Source organism: Stegostoma tigrinum, chromosome 44 (genome assembly GCF_030684315.1).
Source record: "Stegostoma tigrinum isolate sSteTig4 chromosome 44, sSteTig4.hap1, whole genome shotgun sequence".
Taxonomy (NCBI): domain Eukaryota; kingdom Metazoa; phylum Chordata; class Chondrichthyes; order Orectolobiformes; family Stegostomatidae; genus Stegostoma; species Stegostoma tigrinum.
The window spans coordinates 7953248-7967408 of NC_081397.1; the positions used below are offsets into that span (position 1 = coordinate 7953248).

Sequence of the window (14161 nt, forward strand, 5' to 3'; positions counted from 1 at the left end):
TCTTCAATCCGCCTCCCCCTCTCTCCCTATTTATTTCAGAACCCTCTCCCCCTTCCCCTTTTCTGATGAAAGGTCTCAGCCCAACATCTAAGCTTTTGTGCTCCTGAGATGCTGCTTGGCCTGCTGTGTTCGTCCAGCTGCACACTTTGTGATCTCGATGTGTCTTAACAACCTCATTAAGTGAGTTCTGGAGAGAACTATGCAGGGGAGACTTAGGGTTTGTCATTCTAACTTGCCTGTCCTGAAAGATGAAAGTTGGTTTATTTTGGATGTTTGTTTCATAGCTATGAAAGATATCCTGAAAGGATTTTTCATATCTTTTGTTGAGAATTTTACCCGTTTAGTCACTCTAATCCTTTTCCTTTTTTAAAGTTTGCTTGGTAGTCATAAATTTCAAATATCGGCCGAATTTTATTCGGCTTTGTATTGGTTCTCCGTGATTCCCCGTTAATGGCTCCGTGACCTGCTAGCTAATTACAGAATTTATCATTGATGTGCCTGTCATAAAATCTTTAGTCTTATACTATGTATTCCCAATTTCAGGAGAAAGTCCAGAGACCTTTTAAAGGAAAGGGGTTTAGAAAGAACACTTAAGTTCTATAGATCCAAGTCATGAATAGTTGATAAATTATTTGCACTTCATATTTCCAGAATCTACCCCGGAAGAGAGAGCCCAGAGAATTGCCAAAGCTGTCTGCAAGCAGTCAATTGACGTGAAGGAAAATTGGGAGCAATTGAAAACCCATGCGAGCAACTGGCAGAACAAGGTGGAAAAGGCGTTAGAGAAACTTCAAGAACTGCAGAAAGCTCTGGATGATCTTGAGTCTCATGTGATAACAGCTGAGGGGGTCCACATTGATTGGCAACCTGTGAATGACCTGTTTATTGACGCATTGCAGGATCACATGGATAAAACCACAGTAAGTGCAATTACTTTACACTTCACTTATGAACAGATGTAACCGCAATGTTGTATCGAGACGATCAGTAATATGAGTAGTGAAGTAATATTGATTGAATGGTTGTTAACTTAATTTGTAAATTAAAACTTAGTTGAGCATGCCTTCTGATGATATCACATTGGTAATATGAGTATAATTGAGGATTTTATTGGTCAGTGACATCAAGTGAGTTATCTGCTTGTTGCCATGTTATCAGGACTAAAGGTGAAGTCTGACCACGCCATTTGGCCACTCCTTAGAGAGACACAACTGGTTATGATTTAACCTGAAGATCACCATGCCTCGGGCAAGTAAAGGGGTTGAGGCGAAGATCCTTTGTGGTAAGGTCACTGGTGTGGCAATTGAGCCCTCTCTGCAGGGCATCACTCTGCATCACAAACCAACTGTTCAGCCCACGGAATTTGAATAGAATTCTCATGAAGTTAGCGAGAGGGATACTACACGAGAGGGATACTACTGAATAGATCGATGTTTTGAAAAGCGGATGAGATATGAGCAAAAGTTTAATTGATGTGGAAGACCAGCCACAATCATCATCAATGGTGGAGCAAGCTTGAGCGGCCATGCAACATTGTGCTGCCGCTATTTGACTTGTTCAGTGGAAAGGAAGGAAGATGGTCCAAGTGTCAAAAATGCTGAAGACCACATCCTTGTACAACCTCAAAATTTGATTGTGTTCAGCATATTATCACTCCTGGTACCCCTAAATCCTGGTCTATCATCTCAGCAGCTTGACTCTGCCCAAAAGCTGGTTACTTGTGACATTTTTGAAGGATCTTCCCAAGTCTGAAAATCATTTTTGTTTTTGTGCAATCAGAGTTGGCCAGTGTGGAAGGAGGTCATTTGGCATATCATAGCTCTTTGAAATAACTCCCCAATTCGTCCCCCTCTGCTTGGCAATGACTTCAACCACTTATAAAATCTCTTTAATGGAGGGATACTTTGAAGACATCTGAAAGGAGTATTAACGATCCCAGAATACAACTGAGCCTTATTAAGTTGTTAGTTCAGATGATCAAGAGCTTGATCAAAGAGGATTGTTTGAAAAAGTGCCTTAAAAGAGGAAATGTACAGAGGCTAAGAGGTGTAGGAAGTTAGTGAGTTTTGAAAGATTTGTGCTCAGGTTGAGGTTCTGGATGCGAGTTTGCTCGCTGAAGGTGGAGGAAGTCTCTTCTTGGGTTTGAAGCCTACACAATTAAATGTTTGGCAACCAGTAGTGGGCCGTTTGAAATCAAGAGTGGGCAAGAGGACGTAATTAGACGAGTGCCGATATCCTCAAGTATGGTTGGATTGGTGGGGATTACCAAAGTAGCGATAGGCATAGCCAAGGAACGATTTGTAAACAAAAATGAGAATTCAATAAAATTACTGTTAATAGTATCAGTTAGGTGGAAAGTACAGAGAATAGGACTTGGTTCAAGATGAGACTCATGCACTGGAGTTTTAGATGACCTCAAGTGTTCAATGGGCAAAAGTGGGACTCCAGCAGGGAATGCATTGGTATTGTCAGGCCCAGAGTGAAGTAGTTCCAGATGAAGGTTTCACTGCTAATGAGCCAAGACAAGAGACAGGTAGGCAGGATTGAAAAGATGGAAAGAGACAGCTTCAGGGATTGCATGAATGTGTGGTCGGACGTTCATCGTGGGATAAACAAGATGCCAAGGTTGTGCTGAGACAAGCGTAACATTACATTGTTGCCAAGGCGGAGTAATGCAGTCAGTAGGCAGTGAATAGAGGTTGGTGTGGGGACCACAAACAGTGGTCTTCCCAGTTTTAAATTGTTATCTCTACATAGTTCCGCAACTTTATGTTCTGTTCAAAAGGCATTACTGACAAGAAAACAGAAGTTAGCCATTTGTTTACTTGTTAATATATCTTGATTTTTCCACCATCTTCTCCAATTATGAACACCACATGTGAAGTGTACTAAGTGAACCATTCAAACCTTCAAAGGAAATGTTAAAATTGTGGAATATAAAGTTAAATTTATTTTCTTGAAAATTTAAATAAATTACATGAAGGTTTGACCAAGACTGAAAGGAATTATATGGAACACCAGATGAATAAAACAAGCAGTAGTAAGGTGGTATTAGCTGAATGTTCCTGAAGAAAGAGAACACAGCCAACCTTTCTTCCATCAGGGGGATTAATTGTGTGGTGTCAGACACAGTTGATTAAATCATTCCTTCTGTCTTTACTGTCTGACTGTACTATGGTTGTAATATTTCCTTTTTTAAAGGCTCAAGGCTCGACATACTTCTCATTTTCTAAATTTTAAGAAGTTGGCTTCTTGTCAAGTCACGGTAGGACTGAAAACACAGTCTATGACTGTTTGAAGTCACATGACACCAGCTTATCGTCCAACAGGCTCATTTCAAGTCACACAAGCTTTTGGAGTGCAGCCCCTTCATCAGGTGCAGTTGGTGAGGTGACCACACAGACAAACAATTTATAAGCAGAGAGATCAAAAGATCATAGAATTGGCCTGAGTGGAGTGTCAGATAATAACTCTCTAACACTCTTGGTAGCCTGTATAAGCAAGTAAAGTGTTTATAAAGTCAATGTCAGTGCTGTGCTGTCATGATAATCAGGCAGCGCAACTGGAATGTACAAGGTGACATCTTGGGTCAGACTCTGACTTGTAGTTTAGAGGCTTGTGTTCAGAATCTGTCTTAGAGTTTTAACCTTTATTTCAAAACCAGGAATTTATAACACACCACACTGACTGTGACTACAAGCTGTGTGTTTCTTCAACAAAATATCTGCAACTAAACAAACATCCTGGATGAAGACTTATTATCTGACACTCCACTCACACCAGTTGTATGATCTTTTGATCTGTCTGCTTATAAATTGTGTGCCTGTGTGTTTTCCTCTCTGACCGCACGTGATGAAGGGACTGCACTTCAAAAGCTTGTGTGATTTCAAATAAACCTGTCAGATTATAACCTGATGCCATGTGGCTTCTGACTTTGTCCATCCTAGTCCAACACCAGCACCTCCACATTATAAGTGTTTGGAACCAAGTCAGTGCAACAGGCATAGGTCGAACATTTGACTTCGGAAGGATGCCTCGTGCTGAAAAGTTTATTAATAACAAAGGATTTCTCCATTATGCCATCTATCATAACATGCTGCGCCTCACAGTCATAATGAAAGGATGCCCACTTTAATTTAGCAGCGCCAAGAACAGTTATGGACATTTTTAGCATGGGAGAAGGCCATTCAACCTATTTTATCTGTACCAGCTCTCTCCCAGAGCAAAAAAATTAATCCTTTTCTCGAATTCATTCCACATATTTCACAGGATTGAAATATATAGGTACATAGTTAAGTGATTTTAACATCGAGTGAGCAGTTCTCGCACTTCACCTTGTCACTAACAATTGAAAACGTGACTTAGAAAGAGTGGGTCTTTATTTTGTTCTGTTGTGATGATGAAGAAGATGCAAGTCAAAGTGCTGGAACTGGCCTCTTGAACTTAGAAACATTTAAATGTGTATAAAATGAATTCTGTGCGCATCTATTACAAGCAGTTTTATGGAAGGAAAAGGTACCAAAGAAGATTTGGTGTATTGTACTTGATGCTATTATACTCCAACCTGTGAAAACAGAACTCTATGACTGTGAGTGTTGAGATCTGAGAGGGTGCTATCTTGTTTGAATTTACATTGCTAAGTCTAGGCCTATTTTCTCAACAGCAAAATTGGTAATCCAGAAAGAAATGGATGTTTCTCGCATTTGTTGGCTGTAAGTGTCTGTTTAAAGTTTGAGTACAGTGTCCTCATATACAGGTGCTTAACCTGCTTTTACAGTTTGAACATTTGTTGTGCCAATGAAAATTGTTTGAATGGTTTCACCTCCAGTTTTCTTCTTTGTACATATTTGGTATTTTTTCAGGTTAAGGACTGCCTGCAAAATCTGAGATTGGGTTTTGAAACACATCAACCTTTGCTTGCGAGAGATAATGGTAACTGCAGATGCTAGAGAATGCGAGATAACAATGTGTGGAGCTGGATGAACACAGCAGGCCAAGCAGCATCTCAGGAGCACAAAAGTTGACATTTCGGGCCTCGACCCTTCATGCGAGAGAACGTAACGTAAGAAAGAAGAACAGGACTAAGTAGTATTATCCTTCAAAGCCTTGTTGAGTTGATTTGTCCTGTTTTGTTCCTTACTTTTACATTTATTAAATCCACATTTTTTAAAGCATTCTTTCACAGGATGAGGGCACTGATAGCAAGGCTAACATTCATTTCCCATCCAGGAATGGCTTGGTAGGCCATTTTGGAAGTCAGTAGAGAGTCAACCATATTCCTGTGAATTTGAAGTCAGATACCAGAATTGTGAAGGGATGCAGATTCCCTTCCCGAAAGAATAGATTAGTGAATTCAGTTTTCTGTTAAAATAATTTATGATAGTTTCATCGTCACTGTTACTTTTAACTCGAGATCTTTATTAATTAAATGTCATTTCCAGCAGATGCTTTTGTATATTATATTTAATATTAGGATTTTAGTTTTAACTTAATTTCTTATTAACATTTAATCATTAATTTCAGGATGTTTCTCAGATTTTATACGCTTCCTCTCCATTAGGTTTTTAAAGAAGAAATTGCCCCAGTCAAACAAGAAGTCAAAATATTAAATGATCTGGGATGTCAGTTATCTCCGCTTGATGTCTCTTTCTCTCCAAAGATTTCTCACCAGCTTGATGACCTAAATATGAGGTTGAAATTTATACAGGTAACAGTGAAAACATTTTCTAAACTAGCCAATCTGTTGAAGAAAGTATGTCCAAATAATTTGGCTTCAAATATATGAGCAAGATAAAGAACCCTTTCAACTGAAGCAAGCAATTAATATTTTATTATCATGGTTTATGAAGTTATCCAATTTTATCATATTACTTTTTCAAAAATACAATGTTCTTGTCTGTAGTTTGCACTTTAGAATGTAATCGCAAAACAAAATCCAAATAGTGAGAGATGTGAGCATCCGAACTACAGTCTGAAATGGTTCAGGACTGGAACAATTTGAATATATTCAGGATGAAGCTGCAGGTAGCAGGTATTTTTCCCGATCCATCTAAAAGAATTTGGAATTGGAACATTGTGCTCACTGCTGTACACTTCAGTATTATGTATTGTTTCATATTTTAAGTCCCTGAGAAAGACATACTTTAATGAATTACAACAAAGATATACTTGATGCATTGAAGGGAAGAATGACATAAAGTTGTCTGAACTGCATGTATTTCTTTCAATTGAGCAGATTTTGATTGATGTCAGCAAAGTAGTAGATGAAAGTTTTATTTATCCCATAAAGCCGCATGAAATGTTTTATTGAGCAAATTATTTCAGTCTTGTTCTGTGTCAGCAGCTCGCTTGGCCATGTAGCACAATAAAACTCCTTATCGGTTCTAGCAAGCAGACAAAAACATAAATAGCACCAGGATCTGGATGTTCTACCTCTTGACCCTACCTCACCATCCGATAAGAGATGGCTGACCTGCCCAGGACTCAACTCCTCTTCTATACCAGCTTCTCAGACCGCTCAAGTTCTCTATTTCAAAAATCTTATCTACCACCTTCTTTAAATACTTCCAGTGATCTACCTTTCACAATTCTCTTGTATTCTAAACAATCGCTACCTGCTGTAAGAAGAAATTCCTTTGCATCTCAGGTTTCAATAAATGTTCCCTTCTTCTGTAACTATGTTGCTGAGTTTGAGATTTCCACAATAATGGAAACATTGTCTTCACATCTAGCCTGTCAAGCCCTCTCAAAATTTTGTGTTTCAGTAAGATCACCCCTCATTCTTCTAAACTTGAATGAATAAAGACCTTCTGTGCAACCATTCTTGATAAATCATGATCCGATGAATCAGCCCAGTGAGTCTCTTTTGAACTGCTTCCTATGGCTGTGTATCCTTTCTTGTATTTCTCCAAGTGTGACCTCCTCAATAGCCTGATCAGTTGCAAAAACACTTGCCCATTTTTAAACTGAAACCTCCTTACAATAAAGGCCAAAATTCCATTTGCCTTCTTAATTACTTGCATCACCATCGTCATGGCTCACATCAACTCCAACCTACCAAAGTGCTTTGATCCTTTGCAATTCACCTACCACTGCAACAGGTCTCCAGCTGATACCGTCTCCCTGGCCTGACAGTCATCCCTGGAATGTCTGGATAACAAGGATACCTACATCAGTCTGTTACTTATTGATCAGAGCACCACCTTCCACACTGTAATTCCAAACAAACTCCTCTCTAAACTCTGAGACCTGCGCCTCAGCATCCCTCTGTGTAACAGGATTCTCGACTTCCTGACCCAGAGACCACAATCAGTAAGGATAGATGACAACACTTGCTCCACCGTAAGCCTCAACACCGGTGCCCAGCAAAGCTGCCCCTACTCTATACTCCTTATGCAATCATGACTGCGTGGCCCCAACTCCATTTACAAGTTTGCTGATGACGCTTCCATTGTAGGTCGGACCTCAAACAACAATAAGTGAGATTACAGGAAAAGCAATTGAGTGCTTGCTGGCATGATGGAAAGATAACAATCTGTCCATCAGCATAAGCAAAATGGAGGAGCTGGTCATTTTTTTCAGGAAGCTTCTGTCTGCAGCAATGGTGCTGAGGTGGAGATGGTTGATAGTGTGAAGTTCCTGGGAATGTTGCTCACCAACAATCTGTCCTGGCCAATCCATGTCGACATGATGGTCAAGGAGGCTAAGGAAATTCAGCATGTCCATGAGGACCCTACCTGTTTTTGTAGATGCATCCTATCTGGATGCATCACTGTGTGGTATGGCAGTTGCTGTTCCCAAGACTGCAAGAAGCGAAAGAGAATCATGAGCACAGCCCAATCCGTCACGCAAACTAGCCTTCCATCCATTGACTCCATCTACACTTCCCACTACCTTGAGAAAGCAACCAACATAATCAAAATACCCCCTCACTCTGATTATACTCTCTTCCGTCCTCTTCTGTCGGGCAGAGGATATCAGTTTGAATAAGCGTACAAATAGATTTAAGAACAGCCACTTTCCTGTTGTGACTTTTGAATGGACCTCTCAAATGTTAATTCTGATCTCTCTCTCTCAGCCTCTTCTCTCTGGCTGTAACACTATTCTGCACTTTGTACGGTGTGATTTGCCTACACAGCATGCAAATCAACACTTTTCACAGTATCTCAGTACATGTGTCAGCAACAAAGCAATCATTCACCTGCATGCTAGTATGTGTTTCATGGACGAGAGCATCCAAGTCCCCTACCATGCATTTTCTTTAGAGTCTATCTTTTGATCCTTCCTACCAAAGTGTACTTTCCGACATTAAACTCTCTCTGCCAACTTTTTTCCGACTTGCTTGACCTGTCTATCCCCTTGCAGATTCTTTCTGTCCTCATGACAACATTCCCTTACTCTATTTTTGTAGCATCAGCAAATTTGAATGAATTTATGCCTTGTCCCCTCCTCTAAGTTAGGAATATAGAGAGTAAATAATTCTCGTCCTTGGACTGATCCCTGTGGCACTCCACTAGTTATGGCTTTTCGGCCTGATAAAGATGGTGGTTAGAAAATAACTGGCTGAACCACTGAAATGAAAAATGTGAAAAAATATGCGTTTTCATTGTTTGTGAAATACTTAAATCAGATTGTAGATAATAAAATATAAATATTGCAGTAGTTCTTCATAGTTTCTCATTGAGCTTTCTGAGAATTCTGAATATAGTTCCTGATTTATGATAGCATCAGTTTTCATGCATCTTTGTCTGAGAATTCAGATTTGTTTTGTCAAAAATTGTGCTGTGCCACACATGATATTTGCTAAATCTGTCCTGTCCCAGCAGTTCAACTCGTTCAGTTTTGAGAACTTTTGTCAGGACCCCACAGTTGAGCTACCTTGCGTTGATAGCTCACTACACACTTCTTGCATTGAAACAAATGTACCTCAGACTACCTGTCCATCAGCGTTCATCATCTGCTCTGTGTCTACTCTTCCTCTTAGTCACACTGACTTCATTATCTAGTTCCTTACAGGCTGTAGTTATTATCTTGTTACTGCCCACTAACCTGTGCATTTGGCTCCCATCCCCCTGCCACATTACGAGGTCTTACGAGGAAAGGCTGAGGGACTTGAGGCTGTTTTCATTAGAGAGAAGAAGGCTGAGAGGTGACTTAATTGAAACATATAAAATAATCAGAGGGTTAGATGAGGTGGATAGGGAGAGCCTTTTTTCTGGATGGTGACGGCGAGCACGACGGGGCATAGCTTTAAATTGAGGGGTGAAAGATACAGGACAGATGTCAGAGGTAGTTTCTCGACTCGGAGAGTAGTAAGGGAATGGACCGCTTGGCCTGCAATGGTAGTAGATTTGCCAACTTCAGGTACATTCAAGTCGTCGTTGGATAAGCATATGGACGTACATGGAATAGTGTTGGTTAGATGGGCTTGAGATCGGTCTGACAGGTCGACACAACATCAAGGGCCGAAGGGCCTGTACTGTGCTGTAATGTTCTGTGTTCTGTGTTTTATTTATTGTTGAATAGCAGCAGGAGGTGAGGAGGCAGAGACTGCAACCCTGAGGTCACGGAGGGAAGGAAAAGAGGCTCTTACTTGGAGATTGAGAAGCAGGAGAGGGCACAACCCAGAGGTTTGGGAGTGGAGAGAGGCTGCAAGTTGGAGGTCAAGGTGAGGAGAGGCACCAGTTGATGTTGTAGATTAAATGTAATACAGAAAATTGTGAAGTGGTTAAGTTTGGTTCGAAAAACAGTACATAAAACAGAAGGAACCATTCTAAATGGGTGCAGAAGCAGACCGGTTTTGCTGTTCTGTGCATAAACCATTCAGTTAAACCACAGCTAGTCTGAGCTTCAACTCTGTTTACCTGCTGAAAAGTCATGTCGACTGAAAACATTAGCTTGCTTTCTCTCCATGGCTGCTTGCCTGACCTACTGTGGTCTCCGGCATTTTTTGTCGTCAGTCTGTTTACCTCCCTTTCTTCTATGTCCTTTCATAGCCTTAGCTATCAAAAATAATTTCAGTTACACTCATTGTTATTGATCCAGCACCCACATTCTTTTATGAGAGAGTATTTGAGATCTTGACTGTTGTTTGTATTAAGATACAAGTGCTTCCTGATTTCAGTTCTGAATGGCTTGCCATTGAATCTCATATATTAATAGATAATACTTCTGATAAGAAATGTTTTCAGAGTGTTATAGTGGAAGCTTCTATGTTTTGTGCATCCTCTATCTAGCCACCAGACTCAGAGTACCTGTTGGGACCATCCAAAAATGACTGAATATTTTCACTCATTCGGTCAGTAGATTGATAATAGGACTCTGGTTCTGTGCCACTGTCAGATCATTGTGACTCCAAAAGGTACCAAAGTAAATTCTGGATTCTAGGCAAATATACCTATGTGTTTAGATCTATTTAGATGCATTCATGTCGGCTAAAAATACTTGAAATAATGTATAATTAGGAGTGACAGACAACATCTGTGACATTAAATGAAAAACAAGAACAAAGAACTTTGGTTCATATTTCAGCTTCGACAGGCACTAAACAACTAAAAGCACTGTATAACCAATGAAGTAATTTTTTGAAGTATGTTTGTAATGTCGGAAACACAGCAACAAATATATGCGCAGAAGGCTTTCACAAACAGAACTGTAAAAATGACCACTTACTTTGTGATATTGATTGAATGCTAAGTGTTGGCCAGAATGTAGATCCACTGAACTGAATACAGGTGGTTTGTGGGTAAGAAAGTCTTAACCCTTTGGACAAACCTAATTTTATTTGTAATTTATTAGCAATAACAGAATTGTGCAATTTAAGTTCAGAAGTTCCCAATTTTAAGTGGAGTTTTAACAAATTCACCTTTGAAGAGCGTTTGGGCTTGATGAACCCAAGTCTCAACTGAGTTAACTCAGCCTTTTGTGTTAGGGATGTATAAATTATCCATCTTAGGGGAGGCGATGGCCTCACGGTATTGTCACTGGACTGTTCATCCAGAGAGACAAATCATGTTCTGGGGACCTGGATTCAAATCCCGCTGTGGCAGATGGTGGAATTTGAATTCAATAAATATCCAGAATTCACAATCTGATGATGACCATGAATCCGTTGTTGCTTGTTGGAAAAGCTCAACAGGTTCACTAATGCCTTTTAGGGAAGGAAACTGCCATCCTTACCTGGCCTGGTCTGCATGTGACTCCAGACCCACAGCAATGTGGTTGACTTTTAACTGCCCTTTGGGTAATCAGGGCTGGGCAATAAATGCTGGCTCGCCAGTGACGCCCTCATCCCGAGGTTGAATCAAGAAAAAAAATTACGATTGCCTTTTCTAACTTCTCAGCCTTCAGTAATTGATTCTTCCAGTGCTAGAGAAGAAGTGGTGATTGTGGCTTATTCTCTTCCCATGGTTTAACATGATGCAACTGATGGTAAAGTTAATAAGCTTTATGAAAACATAAGTAAATATATATAATTAAATAAAAATAGCAAAGTCATTCATTAGAACTCGGCTACAACATGTAAGAGCTCCTGTGTTCCAGTATGGTCTGGTGCAAGCATGTTTGCTGTAAGCACTTAATGTTTGAGTAGCTTGTGTTTATGAGCTGGAGGCTGATCTAGGGATGCTGGGACACATCAGAAGGATTCTTTGCACCAAGAGGCAGTCACAGCCCTTAAGTTTGTGTTTGTCTGATTTGGTCAGTCTTCAGGCGCAGGAGAGGTCGATGGTGGAGGTTCATTACGCTAATACTGGGGAAAGTAGGACTGTCCTGTGGTGAGTTATGGATTCAACTGGGCCTGTGTTCATGAGAGTTTAAAAAGATGAGGGGGGGATCTGATTGAAATATAGAAAGTTGGAACTGAGCCAGATGAACTCAATGCAGGGAAGCTATTTTCCCTGTTTGTGGTGCTAGGACCAGGGGTCACAGTCTCAGAATTTGGGGTAGATCAGTTAGGACTAGGATGAGGACAACATCTCGTCATTCAAGCAGAGTGAATCTGTGAAATTTTCAACCACAGAAGACCATGGGGGCCATCACTGAATGTATTCAAGAACAAGACAAGGTGGCTCGGTGGCTCACCACTGCTGCCTCACAGTGCCACTGACCTGTTTTGATTCCACTCTTGGGTAACTATCCGTGTGGAGTTTGTACATTCTCCCTGTGTCAGTGTGGGTTTCCACCAGGTGCTCCGGTTTCTTCCCACAGTCCAAAAATATGCAGGCCAAGTGGATAAGGCATGGTAAATGCATAGTTACGGGGCAAGGATGGAGGGGCCAGTCTTGGACACGATGCACTTCGAAGGGTCAGTGTCGACTTAATCAGCTGAAAACATTTTGCATTGTAGGGATTCTTTGATTTTGTGATAGATTTTTAGATGTTAAAAGATTCAATAAGTATACAGGAAAGTGGGAATATGATATCGAGATGTAAGATCAGCCATGATCTTATTGAATGGTGGACTTGGCTTGAAGGGCTGATTGGCTTATTCCTGCTTCTAGTTTCCATGTTCTTCTGTGACTGAATGAGGCTGATAGCGGAACTAGAATGCCTGAGCTTTAGGGTGGATGTGCAAATTGACTATCGCACTGTGGTAAAAAACACACTTTCAAAGGGGCTTGATAAACGCAATGTAGTATAATCAGTGGGATTGACACTATTCTGTGTAGCAAAGAGTGAGAGTCTGTAACTGTGGAAGCCATTGCCACAGAAGACTGCGAAGGCTAAGTCATTGAGTGTATTTAAGACAGAGATAAATAGGTTTGTGGACAAGTAAGTGCATCAAGGGTTATGGGGAGAAGGCAGGAGAATGGGGTTCAGAAGTATGTCAGCCGTGCTTGAATGACAGAGCAGACTCAGTGTGCAGAATGGCCTAATTCTGCTCATATATCTTCGGGTCTTATTTGCTCAGACGGGAAAAGACCTTGCGGTGGGAGGTGGAGAATCCAGACATTGTAGGCAGGACAAAAAAAGAGTTTGTGAATAGTTGTAATGAGGAATTTGGCACCATGAAGCAGAGCCTTCAATGTCATAATCTCTGGATGCATAATGTGTTGGGCAGAAAGGCTTATTTCCATGCAGTGTGCCACCAAGATTCTAACTCCAGACAAACATATCCATCTTCTTTGCGCTCAATCTGACTCCTACGAGCAGGGAGCTTTCCCCCCCATTCCCGTTAAAACCAGTTTTGCTCGGTTCCCTGGATGCCACATTTGGTCAAGTGTGGCCTTGATGTCAAGAACAATGACTGTCGCCCTCACTCCCTCACCTCGTTTGTCCATTTTTGAACCAGGGCATCAATGAGGCCAGGAGCTGGGTGGCCCTGGTAGAAACCCAACTGAGTGTTAGTGAGTAGGTGATGCCTTTATTTTCACCTACTGTAGTCCCAATCATGCAACTCTGTCAATTGCTGCCCCTGCCAAGCGCTGGAAGCCTCCCCAGAGTTATCCAGACAGCAGAAAATTTGTTTCAGGAAGACGAGGACCTGCCCTGTCAAATTTCATGTGGATGTGCTGTTGCACATGCACAGAGCGTGATTAAAGGGAGTCAGCATGGCTTTGTGACGGGCGGGTCATGCCTTACAAATCTGATTGGGTTCTTTGAGGAGGTCATGAGACCGGTTGACGAGGGGCGAGCAGTGGATGTGGTGTACATGGACATCAGCAAAGCATTTGATAAGGTTCCCCACGGCAGGCACTTTGATGAAGTCAGGAGGTATGGAAATCAGGGTGACTTGGCTGTCTGGATTCAGAATTGGTTGGCTGACAGGAGGCAGAGAGTGGTTGTAGATGGTAAATATTCTGCCTGGAGGTCAGTGCTGAGTGGTGACCCGCTGGGCTCTGTTCTTGGGCCTCTGCTCTTTGTAGTTTTTAGAAATGACTTGGATGTGGAGGTTGAGGGGTGGGTTAGTATGTTTGCTGCTGACACAAAGGTTGGAGGTGCCGTTGATAGTATTGAGGGCTATTGCAGGCTTCAGCGAGACATTGACAGGATGCAGAGGTGGGCTGAGAAATGGCAGATGGAGTTCAACCTGGATAAATGCGAGGTGATGCATTTTGGAAGGTCGAATTTAGATGCTGAATCTAGGATTAAAGGCAGATGCTCGGCAGTGTATAGGAATCGCGGAATCTTGGTGTTCAAGTGCATAGCTCCCTCAAAGTTG

At 41.3% G+C, this 14161-nt stretch overlaps 1 pseudogene; it reads left to right on the forward strand.

Annotated features, from left to right (window-relative positions):
• The first annotated feature begins 653 nt into the window (after positions 1-653).
• Positions 654-14161, forward strand: part of LOC132206905 (utrophin-like) — a 615509-nt pseudogene continuing 602001 nt past the window's right edge.